Below are 6,000 nucleotides of genomic sequence, written 5' to 3' on the forward strand. Positions count from 1 at the left end.
AAGTCAAAATCGAATTGTAGCATCTGACTCTTTACATTCTATCCAAGTTCACACATACTCTTTGAGGCTCATGATAACCCAGTGGAATGGTATGAGATCAATGATTATTCTTATTGGGATTCAGAGAAATTAAACAAATTGTCCAAAGTCACACAATACAAAGAACGTTCTCTAATATAGGTTTCCAAGTCCAAGTACTCTATCCACTGCACCCTGATAACTAAAATATAGTTCAAATTTTAGGGATGTAACTGCAAAATGCTGTCTCTACCAGCGGGTGATTCTAGAAAAACAACATGTCTTCTCTTTGACTCAATTTCCTCATCTGCAAAATGGACATAATATCACCTATCTTGTTGGGTTGTTATAAGTATTAAGTAAGTTAAACTTTGTAACATTCTTTGAAAATGTTTTGGCATAGAGGCAATATTAGTGCTGATTAAGTAAGAATAAGTGTGTTTGTGCTTCTTTTCAAAAACTCATCACTTATCATCAGTTTAACATTTAGTTATTAAAAACTACTTGAGGACCAAAAACCAGGGTATCAAGAATGAAGTTTAATCACCCACCATACATGCTCTGTCACTCCCTCATTCTGTTTTTTTTTAAAATAAAATTATGTATATTATGTATATTGTTGACATAGAGCAAAATTCATATTATTGGGTGTACATTTCTTTGAGTTCTGAGGAATGTGGACAATCATAAGATCACCACCACAATCTAGGATATTATCTTTACCTCCAGAAACTTTCTCCATTTGGAGTCAACCTTTTCCTCCTCTCCAACCCTGGCACCATTGATCTGATTTCCATTCCTGTGGTTTGCCTTTCCAGAGTCTTAGATAAACAAGAATCACACTGTACACCATCTTCTGTGTCTGATTCCAAGATTCATCCATGCTGTTCTATGTATAAAAAGTTGATTTTTTTTAACTTTTATGTTTATATTTTTAAAATGTCTTCTTTTATTCTTAGCCATTAGTCTATTATTTAGTTTTAAGCCTAAGAAACCTTCAAACACAGATGATTATTTGTATTGGAATAGATATTCTCTGTAGCTAAAATGAGAGTCCATGAGTCAGGGCTTCCCCGAGGGAAACTTTTTAGATGGCAGGACTAGGTACAGGGTACAAAGGAGAACTTGTCCAGAAGCTCACTGACACCAAAGGCCATTTACACAAATAAGTGTGTTATGCTCCACATCTGCTTAAAAGAAATTAAAGTATCAAAAGTCTTAAGTTGTTTCTGAACAAAGTAAGGAGTCATTCAGTCCATCAGGCTCTGAGCTCTTGCATTGTTCAATTGACAATTATGTGGCGGCCAAAGGTCTGGGGAATGTGCCTTTTCTTGGTATGGAGAGGGCAGCAGAGGGCAGGGAAACCATGGGGTGCATTTATCACATCTCATAAGTCTATTGGCACTTTGTTGAATATTTTAATATTTCCTGGATGTATTGGGAGAAACTGCCCTTTCAGCCTCTTTAGTAACTTCAGTTCTGTTTTGCAAATCTCTGGAATTTTCTCTCTGACAGGAGAGTCAAGGAGTTATTATAAAATGGCCCCTGAGAAAGAATAGAATTTTATACAAATCTGTCATTTTAAATGTGATTTATGTTGTACTTTTGTTTTATATTTTGTATTTGTGTCTAGTGTTTGAATGCCCCCAAACAGAAATTTCTCCTCAGAATCCCTACCAATACAATTCTCTGTAGTATGTAAGACCTCTGATAATCATGAACAAGCTAAAATGTGTTATTGACCTAAAATGTAAGATGCATTTGAATTATAATTTCTATTTAAATATCTTCAGGTAATCAAGCGAACTCAATGTGATATAAATATACAACTCTTCATTGAAATAGGCTTGGATCATAGTAATTGAAGTCCAATTTATATAGTAACAGGCATCCACTATGTGCCCAGGTTTTTCAATATTCTAAACACCATGAGGAGAGTGGTTCATTGATTAGACTATTTAGAAATCAAGAACATTCTGTATATTCAGCCCTAATTACTATTTAATTAAAACACTTAACCATCCATACACAAAAACATGCATGTATACGAAAAGGATTGGTTAAAGAGCAATTCATAAACTTGACTCAAAGTATGTTCTTAAATTATTGCTGCCTCCTAAATCTGAGTCCTCCTTGACACCTAAGAATAAAATAATCAAAGTCCCATGGGATCTCTTGAAACAAAAAGACATATGTTATTACTAGTATGTTGAAACTTCTAACACAGTTTTCACTTACCAGTTGGAGAATGTAGTATTTAATTTTTTTGTATGTGAGTGATATCTCATGAGATTTGGAGGAACACATGGACCTCATTTTGCTGTTTTACAGAGACTTACTTTTGTTTTCTCTGGAATAATTGCAATCATAAGATATTATTGTATGAGTGAGATTTTATAAATGTGCCTTGTCTTTCCTTTCAGCATCATCTCCATTTCCGTGATTTTGGAATGAGAAGAATCTTGAAAACTATTCCTGAAACATCTGAAATCTCTTTTCTATAAATACAATGCATAGCTAAAACAATCAATGTATTTTTTGAACATTTGACAATTTCTCTTCTTAAAAGTCTACTAAAGTTAAATTTATATCTATTTGTAAGAAAAGAACTTTCAGTTATTTGTGTCTTAACAGTCAAACTTGGGAGCTGGTTCGCAAAGACATAACATGCTAATTTCCTATATTAATTCTAGATTAATTAGCAGTGGAAAATGGGGTAGGGTAAAAGGGCTTGGAGTCACAAGAAAACCGGAAAGAGTTACTGAATGCAACAGAATTTGAATGGAACTTCAGAAAATGGACTTTATTGCAACAAATATTGATTGAAGGAAAGCCAAAAAGGAAAACAGTGACTTTAGGAAATTTTTAATAGTCTAGCACAGTTAAATCATAGGCCCCTCCCCATAACACAACGGGGAAACAAAAACCTAATATTTTAAGTCTAAAAGCATAAAAGATAGGAAGAATGACCAGGAAAAAAATTAACAACCCACCTCAATAAATCCCAAACTTAACAATGTCTTCTTCTTTTAATGGTCTAACCAATGTTTTAAGATAATTTCTATATTAATTATTATATTTCAGAGCACTGGTATTTTATTATTTCGGTAAGTTAATAGGTTATTGAACTAGCATCTCTGGAATGCTCTTCTATCAGGGAAGCACAGGAAGACATCAATAACATCCCACATCTTTACTTTTGTAGAAAAAAATGTGTTTCTATTGCTCTGCATGGTTTTGTTTCTTGTAGAACCACACCCATATCTTTGCTTCCAAACGAAGACATAACTCAAAAAAAATGTGGTTGAATCAGCAACCATACATAGATTTAAATTTTGTTTTTCACATAGCAACCTCACTTCATCTTTCAGGCTCACTCCAAAGTGGTCATCTTTGTCAGCAGCTTAAGTCAACATCATAAAGTGAAAAGGAAAACATATGTGTAGTTCCTTCTCCTAAGCCTCAGGGTATTACTAGCACTTTAAAATATTTAGATAAACTATAGTTCCAAATTAGAAATTCCAAAGAAGGCAGATGAATACCTAATGTGATCAAAGTAATTTTAAGTGGAAAAAAATAATGAAATGAAGACTTGTGTCATTAAGAACTTGAAGTATGCTTTCTCAAAATGAATTATTCTGCAGAATATTATATCTGGCCGTAGGGCCATGGAAGACATGAGATCTGGTCCCAGAACAGTTCTCAGTAACTACTTTACATGATGAAGACCCTATATACCTACAGAGTCAATTCCTTATTTGTAAAATAGGATGGTGGAAGCCCCTTTATGTATATCTAAATATTGTAGCAGGAGCTATTCATGAATGAGTTCTGTAAATTCTAATAACCAACAAAAGACAAACTATCAGTCTTATTTTTTTTTTTTTACTAATATATGGTATGAATAGTTTGAGAACGTTATTCAATTCATGCTTAAGAAAGGACAATGTGGAGTTCTGAAGTTATTTTTAGTCATTAAAAGTGCAATTTCACTGGGTAAAAGGACAAGAGCAGTGAGCGATGCAATTTTCTTGGTTTGGCAGAGTTTCCTTCACACTGCCTAAACTCAAAAAGAACTTCCAAAGTGAACTCTGATCTAAAGGGACGAGCAAAAAAGGGAGCTAGAATTTGGAGGCAACGGGTGAGAAAGAATAATGAGGAACATAGTCTGATATCCTGCTGGGAAGAAAAAAAACTGGACTTTCCATTTGCTTAAAAGTAATACACAGGATTAAAATAGAATTCTTATACCATTTATGAAATGAGAGCATTTTATTAAATGTGGAAAATACAAAAACGATCACTGCATCCCAAGTCTGTTTAGGTACTAAAACTTTCATAATACCCCACTGCATATTCTCAACCACCCAGAGAGACATGAACCTCCTTTTACAGCCAATTAACATTTGATTTGGAAAGATTAAGTGACATACAAAAATTACACAACTCATGAGTAAGCCACTCAGAACTCAAACTCAGATCTGCCTTCCAGTTCCTCTACTTCACAGAAGGGTCTGAGCAGTTCTGGCTGCCCTCAAGGCTTTCTTTTGGGGGACAGGGTAAGAAGTCTATAAAGTTTTCCATTTTCCAACTGTATATGTATGAGGCCAGATTTTCTCATATACTTTAACCATAACAACATATGGCAACAAATTGAAATCAGATGCAAATCTGAGAATTCTGCTGTATGCTATTAAGCCAGACTTTAAAGAGATTTTAAAAAAATGTAAAGTAACACCACTCTTCTTATTATTATTTTTGTTTTGGTGAATATATTTATTTTCATAAAAATGCATTATTTATGTTAACATATTATGGTCATATTACTGTTATTTCAAATTCATGACTTTTTAAAAAATTCACAATATTAATTTCAAAAACAATAAATATTAATAAATAAAATCTATATAAATGTATTTAGAGTAATTAATGGTTATTAGAGTACAAAGAGTTCCTGAGACCCAAATCAAAAGTTTGACAAATGCTGCTTTACATCATGATAAGCATGACCATTTCTCATCTACATTTTTAATACAGTATTTAGTTATTCAACTTTATGAAAGTACCACATGCTTTTCCCTCCACCCCTAGAAAAAGGAAAATGTAGAAAATACAAGAAAATAATTTCATTGGTAAGTCCCCATGTAATCATTGTTTAATAATTTTTTTATCTTCAAAGTTTTTTTAATGTTTTTATTTTATTTGTTCTAATTATTTACACATGACAGTAGAATGCATTTATACATTTTGATACATTATATATAAATGGAGTATAATCTCTCATTTTTCTGATTATATGTATTGTAGGATCACATCAGTCATGCAGGCATACATGTACATGAGGTAATAATTCTGTTTCATTCTACTATCATTCCATCTCCCATTCCACTTCCTCTCTCCTCACTCCCCTCTACCTATATAAAGTAACTCTATTCTTCCCTATCCTCCCCACACTTATTGTGAATTAGCATCAGCATATCAGAGAAAACTTTTGGCCTTTGGTTTTGGGGGTTTGGCTTATTTCACTTAACACAATATTCTCTAACTCCATCCATTTACCAACAGATGCCAGAATTTCATTCTTCTTTAAAGTTCAGTAATATTCCATCATGTATATATATATACCACATTTTCTTTATCCATTCATCTGTTGAAGGGCATCTAGGCTGGTTCCATAGTTTGGCTATTGTGAATTGAGCTGATAAACATTGATGGGGCTGGGTCACTGTAGTAGGCTGATTTTAAGTCCTTTGGGTATAAACCAAGGAGTGGGATAACTGGGTTGAATGGTGGTTCCATTCCAAGTTTTCTAAGGAATCTCCATACTGCTTTCCATAATGGTTCTACCAGTTTGCATTTCCACCAGCAATGTATGCGTGTACCCTTTTCCCCAATTAAGAGACCTAGAATAGCCAAAGCAATCCTTAGGAAGAAAAGTGAAGCAGGAGGCATCACAATACCAGACCTCAAACTATACTACAA

This window comes from Sciurus carolinensis, chromosome 3 (assembly GCF_902686445.1).
Source record: "Sciurus carolinensis chromosome 3, mSciCar1.2, whole genome shotgun sequence".
NCBI classification, from domain to species: Eukaryota; Metazoa; Chordata; class Mammalia; order Rodentia; family Sciuridae; genus Sciurus; species Sciurus carolinensis.